This window comes from Staurois parvus, unplaced genomic scaffold (genome assembly GCF_062004578.1).
Source record: "Staurois parvus isolate SC_StPar_1 unplaced genomic scaffold, SC_StPar_1.0 ptg000154l, whole genome shotgun sequence".
NCBI lineage: Eukaryota > Metazoa > Chordata > Amphibia > Anura > Ranidae > Staurois > Staurois parvus.
The window spans coordinates 20,101,040-20,126,170 of NW_028317950.1; the positions used below are offsets into that span (position 1 = coordinate 20,101,040).

A 25,131-nucleotide genomic window follows, 5' to 3' on the forward strand; every position below is an offset into this window, starting at 1 on the left:
TAGCTAAAACACATGTACACAAAGTATCAACAATGCGGCAGAGCATAGAAACAATTGACATTCAGTAAAACAAAGACTCACAAGGGACACAGAGTCATAAGATCCGAATAGGATTTTTCTATAATGGTGACTTCTTTTCTTTAGTCATCACATGCATTAAGAACAATGCCCTGGCAGACCGGCACCACATCGTAAAGTGCTGTACAACAAGCTACCTAGAATTGAGAAGGCAAATTAAAGCTATTCCAGAACACCGAATGAGCATGCGACTAGGACAAAGAGGCTGGCAATTACTTATAGAAATTCTGTGCAGAAGGGAAGATTGCCATTGCTGACCTCTCCTTCTGCAAATGTTAGTTTCCCTGGCTTCAATGCCAAGTCACTGACACAAAACAGGTAAGTAAATTCCCACTTCTGGCTGTGGTATCTAAGTTTGGGAGTCAAGTTTATAAAAGTGGATATATGTCCATGTTTAGAAAATACTGCATGTACAGTACATAAAACAGCATCAGCGCTTATTCTGCAAAAAGGACAATGTAGTCTCACCACACACATTACTCTTTCTATACTTTTAGTGGTAGGCGTACCGTATATGACCCTGCAGATCTCCTAGATTGTAAGCTCGAAAGAGCAGGGCCCTCGAACCCCTCGTGTATTGTATTGTTACTGTACTGTCCCCCACTATAATGTACAGCTCTGAGCAAACCTTTTGGCGCTATATAAATACTGTATAATATTAATAATTATATAATACAAATAAAGATCTGTGTGTATAGATCAATCTCCACCCATTGGGGCCTTTGGATGGTGGTGCACAAGAGGCATTATGTCTATGTCAATATGTCTATGAACTCCTAGCCCTTGATGGCATTAATACTTTTCAGTACCTCCAAGAGCATTGGCAGTTGCCAGGAGGTGAGGTTGTTCAATATATCCAAATTCACTATCACGTCCGTGGCTTGCTTAAGCATCACAATGGCCCACCAAAGCACCTAACTTCTTCTTTTGAGAACCGATGCCGGAAGGATCTGCAGTTGAGAGGCTTAGTCTCCGATCTGTACACCTCCCCCACAAGCTCAATTAATTCAGGTTCCCTTCCCTATACAGCCAAATGGGCTGCAGACCTTGGCAGAAACCCAAATCATGCAACTTGGACTAAGACCTGGCTAGCCTCTTCTAAATGTTCTGAGGATATCTATGCCCAAGAAATTGCTTACAAGTAGCTCACTAGCTGGTACATGACCTCTAACCGCGTTTTCAAGTTTAACTTCTCAGTGTTCCCAAATCGCTTTCAGGGATGCAGGAATGAGGCACTCTGCTTCACATTTGGAGGACCTGCCCTAAAGGCACTCTGGTTATGGGAGCGAGTCCATGCCATCATACAGTCTGTTCTTTATGTTTCTTTGGCTCACAATCCCTGGGGGGGCCCTGTTACATGAACAAATCTTGTCCTTATCAAGGAATCAGAGGAAGCTGGTGAAGTTGTGTTCCTGGCTGCCTGGCAAACCCTGGAATGGCCCAGCCAGAGCCCTGACTTGAACACTATTGAACATCTCTGAAGAGGCCTGAAAATGGCTGTCCATGTCTTGCACATTTGGTGGTTGTGTCCACAATTGATAGGCTTCTGGTCTAGGGTTTTTGGTTTGCTACAAACGCTATTTCATATTACGGTCCGTAGGGATGCAAAGGTGGCCCTCCTGCATTGCCCTATTTTGGGTCAGTCTAGGCCTCAGCAGAAATTGGCATCCTACCTATTTATTTTGGCCAAACGTGCTATAGCTCAAGCTTGGAGAACCCCTTCGGTTGTCTTCCAGGGGGTGAAGACCCGGATGAATGCTATGTTGTTCAATGAACAGATGTCTAGCATTCTTCATGATTCTCATCCAAGATTCCTTAAGGTTTGGGAACCTTGGACACATTATTCCCTGCCGTCCCTGCCTCCTACTAGTTATGGCTTCTTATAGTCGCTGCCTGTGCTAGCCCTGGATCCGTGATCCTTCTAGTTTCCCTTCTTCCATGTTTTCTGATTCCCTTTTATTTTTTGTTTAATTTTCTTTTTCCTTTCTTCTAACCTTTTTTCTTTCCTCTTCTATTTCCGATATTATGTTGGATTACTGCTGCTTTGGTTCGGCTTTTTGCCGTCCCTCCTTGATGTCATTGGACATTTCGTTATTTGACTAATACAAGTCAGCAGGATGTCTCTGTTTATGTGTTATTGTTCTGCTCTGTCCCTGCGTGGGTGTATCTTGAGCTTGTTGTATTCTTAAAACAAAACTTAATAAAAATATTGAAACAGAAAATGGCTGCCCACCAACTGTCCCTATCCAACATGACTGAGCTTGAGAGCATTTACAAAGAAGAATGGCAGAAAATCCTCAAATCCAGGTGTACAAAGCTTGTCACGTCATAACCAAAAAAACTCAAGGCTGTAATTGCTGCAAAAGATGCCTCAACAAAAGTACTGAGTAAAGGGTCTGAATACTTAAGTGCGTGTAATATTTCAGCTTGTTCTTTTTAATAAATTCACAGACATTTCTAAAATTCTGTTTTCACTTTGTCATTTTGGGGTACTGAGTGTGGATTCATGAGAAAAAAATTTAACTTAAAAAAGGTAACTCCACTTTCAAGGAGAAAAAATAGCAAGCAAATAAAAAATAATTATATAGCATATACAATTGCTACACAAGTCATATTGTAATTGAATGTTTTTTAAAATCACCTTTCCTTTTGAATCTGCAGTGCTGTCATTTTCTGTAAAATGCAATGCAATATGGCTACCTGGAGGTGTTCTCTACACAGAATGTGTACAGAACACCCCCAACATCATTTCTTGCTTGTGTAATTGGCTCACTGATTTTCCCAGAAGTCTGCACTAAGATACAAGTCATATTTCAGGCATCCCCTGCAGCAAAATTTCAATTTTGGTGAGATACACCCAATAGGAAATCATGCAGGGATGCAGACCCTGCGATTTCCTCAGAGCTCTGCAGGTGCAGCAGCTGACTGATAATTATGAAACCATTCCCATTAGATTCACTTTCCACATGGAAACAGACATACAAATAGCTCCTTCTTCAGAACAAAAAGGTAGGACTCTGCAACAAAGTTTGTTAAAACCCTTGCAATGTATATAGATCACCCAGAGGGGAAGGTATATAACATGAAGACCTTAGTGAAAGATTTCTGAGACAGGTGTAAAGTCTTAAAATATTGCAAGTTCTCTCAGCTGAAGACAAGTAAATCCTGGAATACAATTCAAGTAACACTGTACTTCTCAATGCAGTTCTCAAACAAGAGAAATAAACATTTCTGCCACTAGGGGCACTGCAGGGGAAATGCTCCAGTTTACTTTGCTTGTGGGCTCCATCTTGTACCTTCTGCAGTTGGGTGATTGTTGGGAAAGAGTAAATCAGCCTTTTCAATACACAGTAACCCCTGAAATAACTTTCCGATATCAGGGAACCCCTACTAAAAATTACTGTATCTACAACTCATGATAATTAGCACGATGGTCAGTGTGAAGAATGCTCCTTACACTTGTGGTCATTGAGAAGAATTACCCCCTGTAAGGCTAAATGGATCAATAGTGTCAATGGGAATTTATCTTAGAGGCCGAAATTGCTAATTGCTCAATAAACCCCTAGCAACCTTTGGAGCAACCCTAGGGTTCCACTGAACCATGAAGTAAATTATAGTTTCTGTCCACCTCTCAGGCCTTAATTTAAAGGTATGAGTAAATTTGTCAAATTAGTTTATCTTTAGAACTTTTAAATGATTCCTATTAATGTCTTCTACCATCACAGCATAATGGTTCCTTAACCACTTGCCTACAGGGCACTTATACCCCCTTCCTGCCCAGGCCAATTTTCAGCTTTCAGCGCTGTCGCGCTTTTGAATAATAATTGCCCGGACATGCAACACTGTACCCATATGACATTTTTATCATTTTTTTTCACACTCAGAGGGCTTTGGTGGTATTTAATAACAGCTGGGTGTTTTTTTTTTTTTGTGCTACAACCAAAAAAATCAAAAAATTTTGAAAAAAAAAAAGTTTTTCTGTTTCTATTATAAAATTTTGCAAAACAGGTAATTTTTCTCCTTCACTGATGTGGATTGATGAGGCTGCAATGATAGGCAGCACTGATGAGCTGGCACTGATGAGACAGCCATGAGGCTGCACTGATATGCAACAATGATGGGCACTGATAGGCGGCACTGATGGGCACTTGTGGGCAGCACTGATCAACAGTGCCCTGGATTATTGGTGCCAATCCAGCCTCTGACAATTGCCGGTTATCGGCAGTACTTTCTTCACGCTGTGACAGCATGAGGAAAGTGCAGCCGATAACCGGCAACTGCATTTACCGGTGATCTGCTGTCACTGGACACAGCTGATCACGTGGTAAAAAGCTGCTGTGATTGGCCTTTTACCACATCATGTGATCAGCTGTGTCCACAGCGATCACAGAGATCTCCATCGGCGGTCAGGAGGACGTCATATGACGCCCTCCCAGAACTGGACAACCGCGCTGTAGCCATCATTCGGCTATCGAGCGGTTGGCAAGTGTTTAAAGTCTGGTCAGTTGATTTTTTTCTTTTCCTCCTCCCAGGAAAATGGTGAGATGAACATCTAGAGTTTGGAAACTGTGCAATTTCTGCTGAGAGAAAAGCTGCAATTTGCAAATATTGTGAGAAGAAATATTCTTTTCCAAAGGCTAAAAGGATGACAAAACACATTCTGGCATACCAGAGGTGCCCTAAAGACATTAAAAAAATACTTTATGGAATTAAATGAAGACCATGAGGAAGGTGCAAGCTTTCCCTCCAGAGTTCTCATTCAAGAAACACATTTTCTTCAGTTTCTGGATCATCACATTTTAAAAACCAAGTTTGGTTTATTTACTGAAAAAGCTGTAGTTTTATTTCAAGCATAATACTTTTATATACAGTGGGGAAAATCACTATTAGATACCCTGCAGATATTGTATGTTTGCTCACTTACAAAGAAATGAAGGGTCTGTAATTTTTATCACAGGCGTTTTTTAAAATGATAGAGAGAGTATCAACCAAAAAATGTGCTCATGTGCTACACAGATTAGTCCTGTCAATTTGGCTCCCAAGGACAACTCGTTATGTGTATGTGTGGACACCTGTCCACAGAATCTCTTTCTTCCGTTCAAACCTCACAACCATGGGCAAGACCAAAGAGCTGTTAAAGGACTTCAGGGACAAAATTGTAGACAAGCACAAGGCTGAAATGGGCCACGAGACCATCAGCAAGAAGCTTGGTAAGGAGACAACCGTTGGAGCAATTATTTGCAAATGAAAGAAATACAAAATAACCAATCACCCTTAGTGTGGAGCTCCATGCAAGATTTCACCTCACGGGGGAAGGATGATCATGAGAAAAGTGACATTAACTTGACTCACCGTGTTTGGAGGAAGAAAAATGCTGACAATGACCCTAAGAACACCATCCCTACAGTCAAGCACGGAGGTGGAAACATTATGCTTTTTGGGCTGTTTCTCTGCTAAAGGTACAGGCTGACTATTACCTGCATTGAGGGGCCAATGGACGGGACCATGTATTGTAAAATCTTGCATGAGAACCTTCTTCCCTCAGCCAGAACACTGAAGATGGGTCGTGGATGGGTCTTTCGGCATGACAGTGACCCAAAACATACCGCCAAGACAACAAAGGAGTGGCTCAAGAAGAAGCACATTAAGGTCATGGAGTGGCCTAGCCAGTCTCCAGACCTTAATCCTATAGAACATTTATGGAGGGAGTTGAAACTTTGAGTTGCCAAGCGACAGCCAAGAAACCTTAAGGATTTAGAGAAGATCTGTAAAGAAGAGTGGACCAAAATCCCTCCTGCAATGTGTGCAAACCTGGTAACCAAACACAAGAAACGTCTTACCTCTGTGCTTGCCAACAAGAGTTTCTCCACCAAGTACCAAGTCATGTTTTGCTTGGGGGATCAAATACTTATTTTTTTTGGATTGTTGGTCAATATTCTGTCTTTATTGTTTAAAATACACCTATGATAAAAATTATAGACCTTTAATTTCTTTGTAAGTGGGAAAAATTACAAAATCTACAGGGGATCAAATAATTATTTTCCCCACTGTACACTGTATTTTATGTTCCTAGTTTAACAAAACAATTTTCAATTTATAAAACTACTCTACGCGGTTTGTTAAATTTTTCCGAACATTTTCATTGTTTCTGGAAAAAAAAAACTGAATAAAACCTTTTTTTTTTCCAATGGCTTCAATATGTCTGGAAATGTTACATCTCTGGTGAGAGTACATTATATGACGCACCCAAACCTTCCCTCTTAGGAGTAGTATAAGACAAAACTAGATTGTTGCCCATTGGGAGTATAGTATATGATACATCCAGAGCTTTATTAATCAATGTCCCAAAAATGGCTGTTCAACCTCCGCCAACAAGTCCAGAGTCCTTGGCACCAACAAACTACACACCAACTGATGGAAAACCTGGCTTATAGACCACTACAGACTCAAAATTCACTAATTACCAAACTAAAGACATAAAAAAATTATACTAAAGACAAAAAAAAAAAATTACCAATGCTAATTACCATGGCACATTAACAGAGTACCAAACATAGACATGCCTGGTGAAATGAGCACAACATTCTCTAATCAAATGGTGGCCAGAGCTCAAACTCACTTAAACCCTCATATCTATATCTATCTATCTATCTATATATATATCTATCTATCTATATCTATCACCATCAGTTGTTTGTCCCTAACAGCATCAATGGACAATGCCTAACTCAAAACCATCCCCCACCGATCTCTAGTAGGGAGCAATGGGGTATAGTGATAAATATTTTTGAATGTAAAGAAACAGCCCCAAAATATGCAGTACAATAGCTGGGAATCTAAATAAAACAGATATATATTTTAAGTGTAATCAAGCATCACATTTATACAATAAATTAGATCAATTGCTCAAAAGTACAAAACTCAAAAAGATCTAGACCTTCGCCCACTGGGAGCACAGCACATGACGCAGCTAGACCTTCGCCCACTGGGAGCACAGCACATGACGCATCTAGACCTTCGCCCACTGGGAGCACAGCACATGACGCAGCTAGACCTTCGCCCACTGGGAGCACAGCACATGACGCAGCTAGACCTTCGCCCACTGGGAGCACAGCACATGACGCATCTAGACCTTCGCCCACTGGGAGCACAGCACATGACGCATCTAGACCTTCGCCCACTGGGAGCACAGCACATGACGCATCTAGACCTTCGCCCACTGGGAGCACAGCACATGACGCATCTAGACCTTCGCCCACTGGGAGCACAGCACATGACGCATCTAGACCTTCGCCCACTGGGAGCACAGCACATGACGCATCTAGACCTTCGCCCACTGGGAGCACAGCACATGACGCATCTAGACCTTCGCCCACTGGGAGCACAGCACATGACGCATCTAGACCTTCGCCCACTGGGAGCACAGCACATGACGCATCTAGACCTTCGCCCACTGGGAGCACAGCACATGACGCATCTAGACCTTCGCCCACTGGGAGCACAGCACATGACGCATCTAGACCTTCGCCCACTGGGAGCACAGCACATGACGCATCTAGACCTTCGCCCATTGGGAGCACAGTATAGGACACATCTAGACCTATATCCATTGGGAGTACAGTATAGGATGCATCTAGACCTATATCCATTGGGAGTACAGTATAGGACGCATCTAGACCTATATCCATTGGGAGTACAGTATAGGACGCATCTAGACCTTTATCCATTGGGAGTACAGTATAGGACGCATCTAGACCTTTATCCATTGGGAGTACAGTATAGGACGCATCTAGACCTTTATCCATTGGGAGTACAGTATAGGACGCAGCTAGACCTTCGCCCATTGGGAGTACAGTATAGGACGCAGCTAGACCTTTATCCATTGGGAGTACAATATAGGACGCATCTAGACCTTTATCCATTGGGAGTACAGTATAGGACGCATCTAGACCTTCGCCCATTGGGAGTACAGTATAGGACGCATCTAGACCTATATCCATTGGGAGTACAGTATAGGACGCATCTAGACCTTTATCCATTGGGAGTACAGTATAGGACGCATCTAGACCTTTATCCATTGGGAGTACAGTATAGGACGCAGCTAGACCTTCCCCCATTGGGAGTACAGTATAGGACGCAGCTAGACCTTTATCCATTGGGAGTACAATATAGGACGCAGCTAGACGTTTACCCATTGGGAGTACAATATAGGACGCATCTAGACCTTTATCCATTGGGAGTACAGTATCTATACATCTACATCTTTGTCCATTGGAGTACAGTATATGACACACTCAGCCCATTGGTGTACAGTGTATAACATACATAAATCTTCAGTATATAACAAACAAGCTCAACAATCATGATCTTGCCCCTTGGAGATAGACAATAAGTGCAGGTGGATAACAGAGTACCTAGTTTTGAGAGGTAGCTGCTCCCACATGTCAAACTGGCGGCCCTCCAGCTTTTGCCAAACTACAAGTCCCATGAGGCAGTGCAAGATTGACAGTTACAAGCATGGCCTCCAGAGGCATGATGAGACATGTAGTTTCACAACAGCTGCAGGGCTGCCAGTTTGACACTCCTGGCCCTAGGTGATCTAAGCAGACATTCAGCTCCTTCCCATAGGTTCCAGAAGGCTGTGGGACCACTCACAAAGCGCAGAGTGGCTCGCGCACGTCACAGCCGGCTGCCCACAGTGAAGATTCCGAGGACCTGAAGACCGGTAAAGCAACAGCCCAGATGAACACAACGCTGGATCCCTGGACAGGTAAGGTCTGTTTATTGAAAGTCAGCAGCTACAGAGCAGCGTATTAGGGAAGAAGTGTGTAATGTGCTTATTGGAAGAAATAACTTCAGCTTTTTAGGTTACATCCGAGGTGCTCATCATCTACTTGAAGACACATATACAGAGATCATCCAATGTACAAGAGACACATATATATATATATATACACACACACACACATACATACATACATACACACATACAGGGGTTAGACAAAAAAATGGAAACACTACATGATTTGCAGGTGTGAAAGTGACCACACATTGTGTTGGAAGTGATGTAACCCCATGAAGACTGAGCTCTGGTCACTTTTGCAGCAGTTGCTTTCTTACTCCGGGTCACAATCCTGCGCAATGTCCTTTAGTCTCTTTCGCTCAGTTGACTATAATGACCGCGCTTATGCTCATCAAAATGTTCCCAGAAACTGTGTATGTCGTCCTAACCTTCATTACTGTACCTCGCGACACACCAAATAAATTGGCAACTTCAGTCACAGAGGCACCACGTAAGCGCGCACCAACAATTTTCCCTCTGAAGCTCAGTGAGCTCTGACATGACATGACATGAGGCTTCCCACCTGTAAGCTAGGTGTCTCATCACACAGCAGAAGCAAAAGAATGTTACATCACTTTCAATGAGAAATATGTCATGACTTTCACACCTGAAATGATGTAGTGTTCCCATCTTCCTGTCTAACCTCTGTATATAACACACATCATATGTATCAGGAACTCCTCCTCCCAGGAGGTGCACTGTACAGGACACAGCCCCTGTAAACAGGAAGACATGAGAACATAATCAATGTGCAGCACATCAGCAGCTGGGATTCCTCCAGCCCTATACACAGGGAAACAGCAGAGGAACACACCCCCTGCGGACCCCTGCCAGTCTCTAACACTGAGAGTCCGGGGCCCCTTCTTTCTACCTCCCCCGCTCCCCTACCTACCTCTCTTACTCGGTGTGGTAAACCAGCAGGCAGCAGGCGGGAGACGGGCAGGAAACGGAAACTGAGTCTCTTCCTATTCCGTTCCAGCAGAGAACATCCTCCGCTCCCCGCCACCTCTCAGAACGAGGCTCGGAACGCAAGCGCGGCTGGCTATTGGTCCGCTGGGTTTGTGCGGAAATGGTGACAGGCGGAAAAAAGAGGGGGCGGGGCTGTCCAAGCGGATAAAAACAAAGAGGCGTGGTCGGTCCCACAGATAAACAACGAGGGTGGGGCTGTTCCGGAGGGTAACACAAGGGGCGGGGATGGTCTTCCTGCCCTATGAGTGGTGTATACAGGAGGAGGAAAGAATAAAAAAGTTTTAGCAATGGTTGATTTTTGCAGCGAAACTCATCTTACGGCACCATAGTGTGTGACAGCGAACCAGGTGTCATTGTATGAGGTTTCAATAAAGTTAACCAAAAAAAAGATAAACGGTGTGATGTAACAACTGCACCACTGTGCTGTGTGTGCTGTGTGAATGAGCCCCGAAAGGGAAGGTTTAGCAGGCATAGCACTCTCTGGTTATATGCATCTTGTCCTCTATGGTGTTTTGTAACACTTTCTGGTAATGCATGGCAATCTGATGACTGGTAGCACTCTGGGCATACACAGCCCTATGGGAACTTGTAGCAATCTCTGGTAATATACAACTCCTTAGTGACATATGGCACTCTCTGGTAGTACAGCACTCTATGGTGACTTGTACCTCTCTCTGTCAATATAGCGCTCTCTGGTAATACAGAGCTCTCTGGTGACTTGTGCACTCTGGTAATACAGCACTCTCTGGTGACTTGTGCCACTATCCGGTAATACAGAGCTCTCTGGTGACTTGTGCCACTCTCCGGTAATACAGAGCTCTCTGGTGACTTGTGCCACTCTCCGGTAATACAGAGCTCTCTGGTGACTTGTGCCATTCTCTGGTAATACAGAGCTCTCTGGTGACTTGCAGCACTCTCTGATAATACAGAGCTTTTTGGTGACTTGTACCACTCTCTGGTAATACAGAGCTCTCTGGTGACTTGTGCCACTCTCTGGTAATACAGAGCTCTCTGGTGACTTGCAGCACTCTCTGATAATACAGAGCTCTTTGGTGACTTGCAGCACTTTCTGGTAATACAGAGCTCTCTGGTGACTTGCAGCACTCTTTGGTAATACAGAGCTCTCGTGTGACATGTCACTGTCTGATAATACAGCAATCTCTGGTAATACAGAGCTCTTTGGTGACTTGCAGCACTCTCTGGTAATACAGCAGCCTGTGGTGACTTGTAGCACTCTGTTTATACAGAGCTCTCTGGTGACTTGTAGCACTCTCTGGTAACGCAGAGCTCTTTGGTGACTTGTAGCACTCTGTGGTAATACAAAGCTCTCTGGTGACTTGCAGCACTCTCTGGTAATACAGAGCTCTCTGATGACTTGCAGCACTCTCTGGTAATACAGAGCTCTCTGGTGACTTGCAGCACTCTCTGATAATACAGCACTCTCTGGTAATACAGAGTTCTTTGGTGACTTGTAGCACTCTCTGATAATACAGAGCTCTCTGGTGACTTACAGCACTCTCTGGTAATAGAGAGCTCTTTAGTGACTTGCAGCACTCTCTGGTAATACAGAGCTCTCTGGTGACTTACAGCACTCTCTGGTAATACAGCACTCTCTGGTGACTTGTAGCACTCTCTGATAATACAGAGCTCTCTGGTGACTTACAGCACTTTATGGTAATACAGCACTCTCTGGTAATACAGAGCTCTTTGGTGACTTGTAGCACTCTCTGCTAATACAGAGCTCTCTGGTGACTTGCAGCACTCTCTGTTAATTTGTACCACTCTCTGGTGACGTGCAGCACTCTCAGGTAATACAGAGCTTTTTGGTGACTTGCACCACTCTCTGGTAATACAGAGTTATCTGGTAATACAGAGCTCTCTGGTGACTTACAGCACTCTCTGGTAATACAGCGGTCTGTGGTGACTTGCAGCACTCTCTGGTAATACAGAGCTCTTTGGTGACTTGCAGCACTCTCTGGTAATACAGAGTTCTCTGGTGACTTGCAGCACTCTCTGGTAATACAGAGCTCTCTGGTGACTTGTGTCACTCTCTGGTAATACAGCACTCTCTGGTAATACAGAGCTCTTTGGTGACTTGCAGCACTCTCTGGTAATACAGCGGTCTGTGGTGATTTGTAGCACTCTGGTAATGCAGAGCTCTTTGGTGACTTATACCACTCTCTGGTAATACAGAACTCCCTGGTGACTTTTAGCACTCTCTGGTAATACAGCACTTTCTGGTGACTTGTAGCACTCTCTGGTAATACAGCACTCTCCAATGACTTGTAACACTATCTGGTAATATGCAGCTCTCTGCTGACTTGTAGCACTCTTTGGTAATACACTTTTCCCTGGTGGCATGTAGCACTCTCTGGTCATAGACAGGCTTGATCCACCCACTGGCTTGTGTACAATTTTTAGGCATTTTGCCAAGGCACCCCTGAAGAAACCTGTCAGGGAAACAGAAGATCGCCACGGCGCACGAATCTGCGCACGCGCGGGATCCCGACAAGGCATACAGGCGTGCGGGCACTAGGACCAAGGCGCGCACAGCGGCACTTGCGGCCGCGCATGAGCAGTCGTGCTCAAGGGTGCGCGCCTGTCACCAATGGGCTATTTAAACGGGCTACTGCAGGATGCAAATTTCCGTATGGTCTTATTCTTCTGCCTGTGATTCCTGACTCTCACACTGATTTGTTTCCTGTTGCCAAACCCAGCCTGCTCCTGACTATTGTTGACCATCTCCTGCCCTGACCCCTGGCTTGTCTCTGGATATTCTTCTGCCTGCTCCTGATCATTTCACCTCCTATTGCTGAACCTGGCCTGTGACCCGACGATCCCTCTGCCTCACGGTGCATCCGCATCCATCCATCCTGCACGGATCCATCCGCATCCTGCTCTGGTCTGCCTCATCCATCCATCCTGCACGGATCCATCCGCATCCTGCTCTGGTCTGCCTCATCCATCCATCCTGCACGGATCCATCCGCATCCTGCTCTGGTCCGCTCCTCCCCAATCCTGCTACTTCACCAGATGGATCCCAGGCCCTCTTACCCCACCGCGCTCCTGTGACTGCTGTCTCACTCTCGGGTTCCCGAGCCGGGGTTGTACGAGAGGTCTGCCTCTTCACGTCATGCTCACTACTAAGGTACGTGACAAAACCTGATGGCACCCTGGTTGAAAAACACTGCTCTAATACATATACACAAGGGAGCATTTACCTCATAGACTAGCCTACCTACCAATCCATCTCTAGATACACCTTTCACATCTACGAACCCACTTTCCTTAACATTTGGACAACCTACCTCCCTATTTGAATAGTAAAACATGTATGTCACACATTCTGTTCATGTATGTTCAGCACACTGAATTTCAATGACCAAACTGTCTACCATAAGTGAACAACTAGAATATTTAATGCGCACTTTCAATCTAGTTTTATAGCATAACTCAAGTAAAAACAACAAAATGTTCTGTGTGAATAATAAAATTTTGTACTTTGTTGGCCTTGCAAACCTGAGCTATTGACACCTGATGGCTCAAGATGCCCCCACACTCCTAGTAGAGTGCACTCTCACCTAAAAGGGTGGAACCTTATCCTTCAAACCACATGCTTGAATGATTAACTGGCAGATCCAATAAGAAATAGTTGACCTAGATGCCGCCTGCCTTTCCTGGGTCCTTCTGGCAGCACAAACCAAGATTCCTGACCTGTGCAGCCAAACTTTGACCACTGGAACTCTGACCACTGGAACTATTTTCAGAGTATGCAGGGATCTTTCCCCTGCCGATTGTAGACTAGGAAAAAAGAAAGGCATGACTCCGTCCTGATTCAAGTGAAAACTAGAAACCACTCTAGGCAAGAAAGATGGATAAGGAAACAAAATCACCTTATCATGATGCAAGACAAAGAACGGCTCCCTACATGAAAGAGCTGCCAGCTCTAACACTCTTCTTGCCAAAGTGATAGTTACCAAAGAAGCCACCTTCCGAATCAAAGGACTAATGGAGTTTCTGGAATTGGTTCAAAAGGTTTCTTCTGCAAGGACAGCCAAGACTAAGTTCAAGTCCCAAGGACACAAGGGTGACAGGACCATTCGTGTTAGAACCTGCACGAAGTAAGAATCACAGAGTGAGAAACAACAGTCTCTGGGGAAAAAAATGGATATAGCCAATTGTAGCAATCATGCACATGGAGGTGGACGCGGTTCAACCATTTTGGCTCCAACCTCCATCTTAGCAAAGGATCATCCATCTTGTATAAACATATCTTCCCTCATTCTCCCCCTCCCTCTCTGAGAGTCACAGTGACATTTGGTCGGTGTGTGTTGGAAGTGTCACAGGCAGGCCAGGGAGCTCCGAGCTATAAACCATCTCTGAGCTGAGTGTTGGGCTGGCTGGGAAGCTGAGCAATCTGGCACCTTGTAAAAAGATAACCCAAGCCTTCCCCTGAGTTCAAAGACATTCCAGAGTAAGGAACTAGATAACACTTTTAAAATCCATTTTTCCCCTATGTCTCATATCTTGGAGTATGAGAGACTTACATAAAAACCAGGCATATCTTCAGATTGGCCACGAGAAGACAAATTGTTTGATAGGTCACACTCCCTTACTGGAATACCTAGGAGAGCAGAAAATTACATCTCTTGAACCCTTCAAGTATATATTTCATATGTAACCGTTCCTCAGATGCATCTGCATATTAATCTACCCGCAGGTGGGATGGTACTTGTGCCCAGGAAAAGTTATGAGCCAAAATATGAGCTATGAGAGATTTTGGTTCTAGTTTGGATCTCCGCACAGACAATCCCTCCCCAAATGAGGCATTGGTCCTTGGCTTCAGAGACACCCCCTGCTGGGGGGGAACAACAAAATAGGCTGTCAGGCCTAAGAGTGGAAGTTGAAGAATTCTCCCGTTTAACATCAGAACCAACTTGGGAGACGTGCCCTTTTGCTCTGAAACTTGATCTGCTTAACCCAAGGCTGATTGGCAAGTACTTTGACCCTTTACCCTCCGTTCTGTTACCTTATTGCCCTGCTATTGTTCTCTGTATATTTATATATATATTGGTTACATCTTTTCTCTGTAAATATTTTTATTGCACCCTTTTGACCTTTTACTAATAAATCTTTCTTTCTGAAAGTGTTGAACTGTTTCTATAGCTCTTAATGCAACTTATGAATTCCTGCCTCTAAAAGAGCGCTACTGTGTTTGTTTAACCCTCTGCATAACCTGTCTGCGGTGACAGTGCTATACAGACGATTATCTCAACCATCATAGTGTTATTGCTGATATTGCCGAGTTTCCTCTTTCTCTGTACAAAAAGGAGGTGGTGGCAGTGTGAAGGGTTAATTGTGTAATTAACCTGACCCAGTAACAATCGCATTCAGGCTGCCAGTACATCGATTTGTGGTGAATTAGCTGGAAAATCGTTGTGCAGGGTGCAGTTGGGCGTGGCATTGTTATGCACGTGACATCGCGGTTTCAGATTGGCTAGTCCTTCGGTCACAAGTTTGGTGAGAAGGCCAGGGGTCTGACGTGCAATCGTCACACCAATATCTGACCCTTAATGTTACATGAGGCCAATTTCATTTCCCATTTCAAATTGAAGGGCGCAAAATCTCCCAATCACATATTTCCATTGGTGCAACTTCCTGGCTTTACACCAGGCATTGAAGATTTCCAGGTCCTGTAATGGAGGCTCCCCTGAAGCAGGCTTCCTGGCGCTCAACAGTGCAGAGATAACTGGACCCAAGACCACCTAATCCTTCTAGACCTGGGCTTCAATAGCCAAGCCTTCAATCCTAGTGATCGTAAAGCAAGATACATTATTGAACCCAAGACAAAAGGTCTGGGCAGACAGGAAGTGCCCATGGAGCGTCCACTGCCAGATACACTGTGTTAATTTACCAAGCCCTCCTGAGCTAGGCCAGGCTAGTGTTACATCGTGCCGGATCCTGTGCAAAAGATGCTGCAATAGTTGAATTGGGGGAAGGCATAGATTAGGGAGGACTGGTCTCTAAGGTGTTACCAGTGCATCTACCCCTATTGCCAGTGGGACTGTTGTCCTGGACACAACCTGTTTAACTTGTAGAACCTAGAAGCCAGTAGTTCCCTAATGTTGGCAGATTGCAGAGAACATCTCCGGATGCAGGAATCACTCTCCACTGACCTCTGGGGAAAAAACCCTTGCCAGTTATCTATACCTGGAACATGTACTGCCGACAGAAATGCTTATCTGCCGCACGGTGCAGTGGCACTGTCGGACCGTACTCTGACCACAAACCTGTGCAACTGGTTCGTCCAATAACCCATCGCAAAGTGTACTGCCCAAAGCTCCAAGATATTGATGAGCAGTATTCTGTCATGTGGAGACCAAGTCCCCCGAACTGTAGCCACCTCCAAACCAGCCCTCCCTGGCGTCAATGGTTACTATCTTCCATATCCCTGGAAGGTAAATTACCCCCTCTCCAGATTCCAAACAAACAACCATCAATTTGGACTCAGCAATAACCAAGGGACAAAGCTCTCCAGCAATCTAATGCTTGGACCCTCATGATCCAGACAGAATGTTCCTCTACAAAAGATCTAGAGTGGAAGGATACCTTTTGCTTCTTATATTTCATTTTACACTTGGAAGCAACTGCTCCCTGAGCAAAATATCATTGAGGTATCCTGAGATTGACACCCTCTTGCATCCTCAGCAAGCCTAGCACCGGGGTTAGCAGCTTTATGAACACTCAGAGGCTGTGGCCAGCCCACAGGGCAGTGCCCCAAAACAAAAATGGTGATTCTTTACTGCAAATCGCAGAAACCTTTGATGAGCCTGAAAAAAACTGGCACACAAAGATATGCATTGTTGAGGACTATGGACACCCGAAATCTATATCTTGCAGAGAAGCCACCACTGACCGGACCAATCCCATGCGGAACAAAAGAACATTTAAATATCTGTTTAGCTTAGCGCACCTGGTATTCCCAGGCAGTCTCCCATCCAAGTACTAATCAGGCCCAATGCTGCTTAGTTTCGGAGTTCAGGTGAGATCAGGCGCTTCCATTGCAGCTTCGCAACCAGGAATAGCTGAAATGCCAGACAAAGGCAGTGGCCCGGATACACCTGATACCACTGGTCTATCAAGACATGTGAACACCGCCAGATTACCCCCCCACCCACCCAGTCGAACTGGACCTGAGGGTGATACACCTGCATCCCCCTTCTGGGACCCTTTAAATCATATAACAGGTAAATAATGTAGCAAATATACAGTATTTGTAAAGCCTAATTATGCAGTCCCACATGGATGCAGGTCCAAAGCCATGTTGATCTACAGCTATGCAACCACGCAGGTATGCAAGCATGCAGATATGCAGTTATGTAAGTACATAGGTATGCAGGTATACAAGTATGCATTTATGCAGTTTAAGCATGTATGCAGTTTATCCAAATATACAGGTACTTAGCTATGCAAAATCTATAAAAAGTGAAGCGCAACAACTTAAGGAGTTTTTTTTACTCTGCTTCACTTTCTATAGATTTTGGAAATGTTTGGTGTGGGAACACACAGCATTGAAAGAGCAGCAACAATATACATATAGTGAGTAACAGAAGTATTTGAACACCCTGCGATTTTGAAAGTTCTCCCACTTAGAAATCATGGAGGGGTCTGAAATTCACATTGTAGGAGCATTCCTACTCTGAGAGACAGAATAAAAAAAAAAATTCAGGAAATCACATTGTATGATTTTTAAAGAATGTCTTGCTGTGAGGGACCGCCGAGCGGCACCCCTAGCACTCCACTGGTCAGGCGTGCCCAGAGCGCGGAGTCTAAGCCCCAGGGTACTTGTTCACCAGGGCCCCTGATGGTGGGGATGGACTTGTAGTACCCCGAGACCAGGTCGCCACTACTGAGCACACCTGTCAGTGGTAGGGGTGTTCGCCAGGGGCTCCAACCAGGGAGAGCCAGATGTGAGGAGGTCGGGTGACCCCGATGGGATGGATGGATGGCTGAGCAAGTGCGAAGTCAGACAGGCCGAGTTGGTAACGTAGAGGACGGTAAGGTACAAGGGAGCAGGCAGAGAATCGTCGGGTCACACGCCAGGTCAGCAACAGGAGGTCAGATCTAATGAGGGGCATCCAGGGAGAGAGGTCAGGCAAAGCAAGGGTCTGTGCAGGAGAAATCAGCAGGTCAAGAACAATCCGGGTCAATAAACTTACAAGGCACAGGTACAGAATCACAGGAAGCAGGTAAGACCAGAAGGCAACGAAATGACAGCTCAGGGACATTTAAATATCCCGCCCTGCGCTGCCATTGGTGCCCAGCGGGCGGCCGCGGCTTCTACCTCGCATGCGCGAACTCGAACGCCGCGGCCGGCCCGGACCTAGTGCCCGTGTACAGGGCGGAGCAGTGCGCCTGCGCCGGGACCATCGCGGCAGGGATCGAGGGGATCCCTGACATTGCCCCCCCCCTACGGGCAACCTCCGGATGCCCACTCGATCTCTCCACCACGGGTGATCACAAAGAAACCTCCGGACAAGTCTAGGTGCATGGACATTATGGGCTGGTTCCCACGAATTGTCCTCAGGGCCGTAGCCCTTCCACTTGATGAGAAATTGGGTCTGGCCCCCCCTTCGTCGGCACTTCAGGATTGCCTCCACCTCGAATTCTTCTTCCTCTTCAACCGTTACGGCCTCCAGGGGCCTGGATTCCCGTTCCGGGAAGGCATCAGGGACCACCGGCTTCAACAGGGACACGTGGAAGACAGGGTGGATCTTGAGTGTCTCAGGGAGAACAAGTTCATAGGCCACTTCATTGACCATCCGTTTGATGCAAAAATGGCCTATAAATTTAGGTCCCAACTTTTTTGACGGGCAGAGCATCTTCAAGTTCGATGTAGCCAGCCAAACCTTCTCTCCGGGCCGCAACACCAGATCCCCTCTTCGCTTCCTATTAAAAGCCCTCTTGTAGTCTTCTTGGGCTTGACGGATGGCTTCCTGTAGTTTTTTATTGTTTGAAGTGAAAAAGGTTAGTGCATCCTGTGTCGCTGGAATTGGGCATTCCGGGACTAAATCCGGGAGGAAGACAGGGTGAAACCCATAGTTGGAGAAGAACGGGGACTGCCCTGTTGCTGAATGGCAAGCGTTGTTGTACGCGAATTCCGCCAAAGGGAGAAGTGGCACCCAGTTGTCCTGAGAGAATGATGTGTAGCATCGCAGATATTGCTCTAGGGTCTGATTGGTCCTTTCGGTCTGACCATTGGTCTGAGGGTGAAATGCCGAGGAAAGGGATAGCTTGATATCCAGGGCTTTGCACAATGCCCTCCAAAATCTCGAGGTAAACTTCACCCCTCGGTCCGAGACGATGTCTTCGGGAACCCCATGCAGTCTAACGACCTCTCGAATAAAAACTTGCGCCGTCTCGGCTGCTGATGGAGTCTTTCGTAAAGGAATGAAATGGACCATCTTGGATAAGCGGTCCACGACCACGAGACTTGCTGTGTGGTCCAGTGAAGGTGGAAGCTCGACTATAAAGTCCATAGAGATTTTCTGCCAGGGCCGTTCAGGGATGGGTAATGGACGTAGCAGGCCCCACACCTTATTTCTTGAAGGCTTGTTCCGCTGGCAGATGGCACAGGAGCCCACGTAACTTTTACAATCCTTGGCCATGTCCGGCCACCAGAAGGAACGTCGGAGAAGTTCCAGGGTCTTGACCGGGCCAAAATGTCCTGCCATCGGGTGGTCATGGCAATGTCCCAAGACTAAGGTTCGGGCATCCTCCGGCACCACAATCCGGTCCTCCCTCCATAGGAGTCCCCCCTTGTTCTGGAGGGGCGCCCCATCGGAGGTAGACATTGCTGTGGACGCTCTCAGGATCTCGGAGCGAAGGTTCGTCTGGAGGGCCAAGAAGTTTCCCGCAGGCAGAATAGTGTCAGGTACTGGGATCTCCTTGGCGTCCTCGTACATATGTGACAACGCGTCTGGCTTCGTGTTTTTTGAACCCGGCCTGTATGTGATGTGGAACTGGAACCTCGAGAAAAACAATGCCCATCTTGCTTGTCGTGGGTGCAGACGTTTGGCCGTCCTCAGATATTCCAGGTTCTTCTGGTCCGTGAATATCAGGATGGGATGTGAGGCACCTTCCAGCAGGTACCTCCATTCTTCTAATGCGGTCTTGATAGCCAGTAGTTCTCGATCCCCAATGTCGTAGTTCCTCTCCGCAGGGGTAAGTTTCCGTGAGAAGAATGCTACTGGGTGAAGTAATTCCTTGGCGCCCTTTCGCTGGGAAAGGATGGAGCCAACCGCATTTTCTGACGCATCTACTTCTAAGATGTAGGGCAGGGAGGCGTCGGGATGACCCAGAATGGGTGCCGAGGTAAATAACTTCTTTAGTGCTTCAAAAGCTTCCTGTGCCTCTGGCGTCCATCTGAATCGCGTCCCAAGCTTGGTTAACTGAGTGATGGGGGAGACCAGACCCGAGAAGTTCTTGATGAACTTCCGGTAGAAGTTTGCGAACCCGATAAAACGTTGGACGCTTTTCCTGTCCGTGGGTTCAGGCCAATCTAGGATCGCAGAGACCTTCTGAGGGTCCATTGCGACCCCCGTGGTGGAGATAATCAGACCCAGAAATGTAACGCTAGCCTGTTCAAAGCAACATTTCTCTGCTTTAGCGTACAACCCGTGCTGCCGCAACCGCCCCAACACCTTTGTTACATGTACCCTGTGCTCCCCCAGGGAGGATGAGAAATTCAAAATGTCGTCTAAGTAGACGATGACAAAGATGTCCAGGAAGTCCCTAAAGATGTCGTTTACAAAGTGCTGGAAGGTGGCTGGCGCATTGCACAACCCGAAAGGCATGACCAGGTATTCGAAATGGCCGAAACGGGTGCGGAAGGCCGTTTTCCACTCATCCCCCTCCCTTATGCGAACCAAGTTGTAGGCTCCCCTTAAGTCCAGCTTGGTAAATACTACTGCAGCTTTTAAGCTCTGGAATAATTCTGGTACCAGTGGTAGTGGGTAACGATTTTTAATTGTGACCCTATTCAGCTCCCGATAGTCAATACATGGCCTCAAAGTCTTGTCCTTCTTTTCTACAAAGAAGATCCCTGCACCTGCTGGGGAAGTGGAGGGACGGATGAATCCCTTCCGGAGGCTGTCCTCAATATAATCCTTCAGGGCCCCTAATTCTAGCTCAGAAAGGGGAAAAATTCACCCAAAGGGAATTTCAGAACCGGGTAACAGATCAATAGGACAGTCATATGGGCGGTGGGGGGGTAGAGTATCTGCTCCCCATTCACTGAACACATCAAGAAACTTATGATAGGCTGCAGGAATCACTTGTTTTAGGCTGGCATCCCCTTCAGAGCACAGGAGGACCTGGGGGACCTCCGGGCCCAAAGTTCGGCACAGTTCCCGACAGTATGGGGAAGGGAACGAGACAACCCCAGTTTCCCAGTCAATTTGGGGGTTATGGGCCCGCAACCATGGGAGCCCCAGAATGACTGGGAAAAGGGGTGATGCAATAGCATCCAGGCGGAGGAGTTCCCGGTGCTGACCGACAATGGAAATCACAATGGAAGGGGTCTCCTGGTTAACCACCCCTGACTTTATCCGGGACCCATCAGCCAAAAAGATGTGAAACCCCTTCTCCTTTGGACGGAGGGGGATACCCTGCTGGTGAGCAAAATTGATATCCACAAAACAGCTGCATGCCCCCGAATCAACTATGGCCGTCACCTCCACGGTCCTTTCTGAAAGCTGAAAGGAGAGGGGGACAACTAAGTATTGGGACGGATTCATATTGCCAATAGATAAAGAAGATGAGGTGAACTTACTCAGTTTCTGCGGGCAGGAACGTACCATGTGACCAGCTTCACCGCAGTAGAGACACAGATTCTGGGAGCGTCTGCGCTGGCGTTCCTCTGGCGGTAGTTTAGGCCGTGCCAGGCCTAGCTGCATGGGTTCGGGAGCATCTTCAGACGGCAGGTTCTGGATGTTTGGCCTAGTATGTTGACTGGATCCTTGGAATGACCCCCAGGTATTTCCGCGACCCTGACCAGACCTCTCCAATCTGCGCTCCCGTAGCCTACGGTCAATTTTAATGGTGAGTGCAATCAAGTCCTCTAATGTCTCGGGCACCTCTACCCGGGCGAGCTCGTCTTTCAGAGCCTCAGATAGGCCCATACGGAACTGGTGCAAAAGTGCGAACTCGTTCCAGCGAGTGTCTCCCATCCAGCGCCTAAAGTCAGAGGCGTATTCCTCAGCCGCTCGCCGACCTTGTCGGAGTGCGTATAATGTGGCCTCGGCCGAGGCCGCCCGTTGTGGGTCATCGTATAAGATGGCCATAGCGTTAAAGAAGTTGTCAACCGTAACCAGATGGGGATCATTATTTCCCCTTAGTCGGTGGGCCCAGTCTTGGGGTTCACCCTGCAACAGGGAGATAACAAACCCCACTTTCAGCGATTCTGTCAAAAAGGTCCGTGGTTGCAGTTCAAAGTAAAGCAGACAGGAGTCACGGAATGACCGAAAGCGTGTGCGATCCCCGTGGAAGCGCTCGGGTAAGGGTACTCGGGGTTCCGCCATAGGGAGTAATGCGGAAGGCCCAGGAGCCGGCTCGTGGGCTGCTGCGACCGGAGGTGCAGGAGCCAGGGCCTGTGAAACAGGAGGAGATATGGTGCAGGCCTGAAACCGATTTTCAATCTGCAAACATCTGTCCTGCAAAGAGTTTACTGCTTGCGTCAGGGTAGCCAGGTGCCTGCAAACCTCCTCCATCGGGGAGGGTCCTCCTCGAGGCTCAGTCATGGCCTTCTGGTACTGTGAGGGACCGCCGAGCGGCACCCCTAGCACTCCACTGGTCAGGCGTGCCCAGAGCGCGGAGTCTAAGCCCCAGGGTACTTGTTCACCAGGGCCCCTGATGGTGGGGATGGACTTGTAGTACCCCGAGACCAGGTCGCCACTACTGAGCACACCTGTCAGTGGTAGGGGTGTTCGCCAGGGGCTCCAACCAGGGAGAGCCAGATGTGAGGAGGTCGGGTGACCCCGATGGGATGGATGGATGGATGGATGGCTGAGCAAGTGCGAAGTTAGACAGGCCGAGTTGGTAACGTAGAGGACGGTAAGGTACAAGGGAGCAGGCAGAGAATCGTCGGGTCACACGCCAGGTCAGCAACAGGAGGTCAGATCTAATGAGGGGCATCCAGGGAGAGAGGTCAGGCAAAGCAAGGGTCTGGGCAGGAGAAATCAGCAGGTCAAGAACAATCCGGGTCAATAAACTTACAAGGCACAGGTACAGAATCACAGGAAGCAGGTAAGACCAGAAGGCAACGAAATGACAGCTCAGGGACATTTAAATATCCCGCCCTGCGCTGCCATTGGTGCCCAGCGGGCGGCCGCGGCTTCTACCTCGCATGCGCGAACTCGAACGCCGCGGCCGGCCCGGACCTAGTGCCCGTGTACAGGGCGGAGCAGTGCGCCTGCGCTGGGACCATCGCGGCAGGGATCGAGGGGATCCCTGACACTTGCACTGCTGAACAAAAGTATTTGAACACCTGAGAAAATCAGTGTTAATATTTGGTACAGAAGCCTTTGTTTGCAATTACAGAGGTCAAACGTTTCCTGTAGTTCTTGACCAGGTTTGTACACACTGCAACAAGGATTTTGGCCCACTCCTCCACACAGATCTCCTCTAGATCTGTCAGGTTTCATGGCTGTCGCTGAGCAACACAGAGTTTCAGCTCCCTCCAAAGATGTTCTATTGGATGTAGGTCTGGAGACTGGCTAGGCCACTCCAGAACCTTGATATGCTTCTTACGGAGCCACTCCTTGGTTATCCTGGCTGTGTGCTTCGGGTCGTTGTCAGGTTGGAAGACCCAGCCATGACCTATCTTCAATGCTCTGACTGAGGGAAGGAGGTTGTTGCTCAAAATCTCACAATAAATAGCCCCATTCATCCTCTCCTTAATACAGTGCAGTCGTCCTGTCCCCTTCGCAGAAAAGCACCCCCAAAGCATGATGTTACCACCCCCATGCTTCACAGTAGGGAAGGTGTTCTTGGGATGCAACTCATCCTTTTCCCTCCAAACACGACGAGTGAAGTTTAGACCAAAACGTTCTAGTTTGGTCTCATTTGACCACATGACTTTCTCCCATGCCTCCTCTGGATCATCCAGATGGTCATTGGCAAACTTCAGACGGGCCTGGACATGTGATAACTTGAGCAGGGGAACCTTCCGTGCAATGCATGATTTGAAACCATGACAGCGTAGTGTTCTACTGACAGTGACCTTTGAAACTGTGGTCCCAGCTCTCTTCATGTCATTGACCAGCTCCTCCCTTGTAGTTCTGGGCTGATTCCTCACCTTTCTTATCATCAGTGATACCCTTCGAGGTGAGATCTTGCATGGAGCCCCAGTCCGAGGGAGACTGACAGTCGTCTTTAGCCTCTTCCATTTTCTAACAATTGCTCCAACAGTTGATCTATTTTCACCAAGCTGCTTGGCAATTGCCCCATAACCCTTTCCAGCCTTGTGGAGGTCCACAATTTTGTCCCTGGTGTCTTTTGACAGCTCTTTGGTCTTTCCCATGGTAGTAGTTGGCGTCTGACTGACTGTGGGGTGGACAGGTGTCTTTAAAGAGTTCAGACAGGTGCTACTAAGTTAGATTAATGAGTGGAGTAGAGGTGGACTTTTTAAAGGCACAGTAACAGGTCTTTGAGAGCCAGAATTCTTGCTGTTTCTTAGGTTTTCAAATACTTATGTTCAGCAGTGCAAGACAAATAAATTCTTTAAAAAACATACAATGTGATTTCCTGAATTTTTTTTTTAATTCTGTCTCTCAGAGTGGGAATGCACCTACAATGTGAATTTCAGACCCCTCCATGATTTCTAAGTGGGAGAACTTGCAAAATCGCAGGGTGTTCAAATACTTCTGTTCCTCACTGTATATTTATATATTTTTTTCCACATTTTCACATCTTTTTTATGTCTCATATTTTTTTGGAAGTGCTGTAGTTTTTTGTTTTGATTTTTACCCAGCTATGCAAATATGCAGATTATGAAAGTATGCAGTTTATGCAAGTATAAATATGCATAAGCATGCAGTGTATGCAAGTATGCATGTACGTATGCAGTTTATGCAAGTATAAGCATGCAGTGTATGCAAGTATGCATGTAGGTATGCAGTTTATGCTAGTATGTATGTACGTATGCAGTTTATGCAAGTATGCATGTACATATGCAGTTTATG

The 25,131-nt window shown here is 46.8% G+C and overlaps 1 protein-coding gene across 1 annotated transcript in view; it reads right to left on the reverse strand.

The window, feature by feature from the left end:
- LOC149463604 (methyl-CpG-binding domain protein 1-like) overlaps nt 1-9,967 on the reverse strand; it is a 71,817-nt gene extending 61,850 nt beyond the window's left edge. The window contains exon 1 of the mRNA XM_089675178.1: nt 9,813-9,967. The gene's annotated coding sequence lies outside the window, so the exon portion shown is untranslated. The remainder of the gene's footprint in view (nt 1-9,812) is intronic.
- Nucleotides 9,968-25,131: the final 15,164 nt, after the last annotated feature.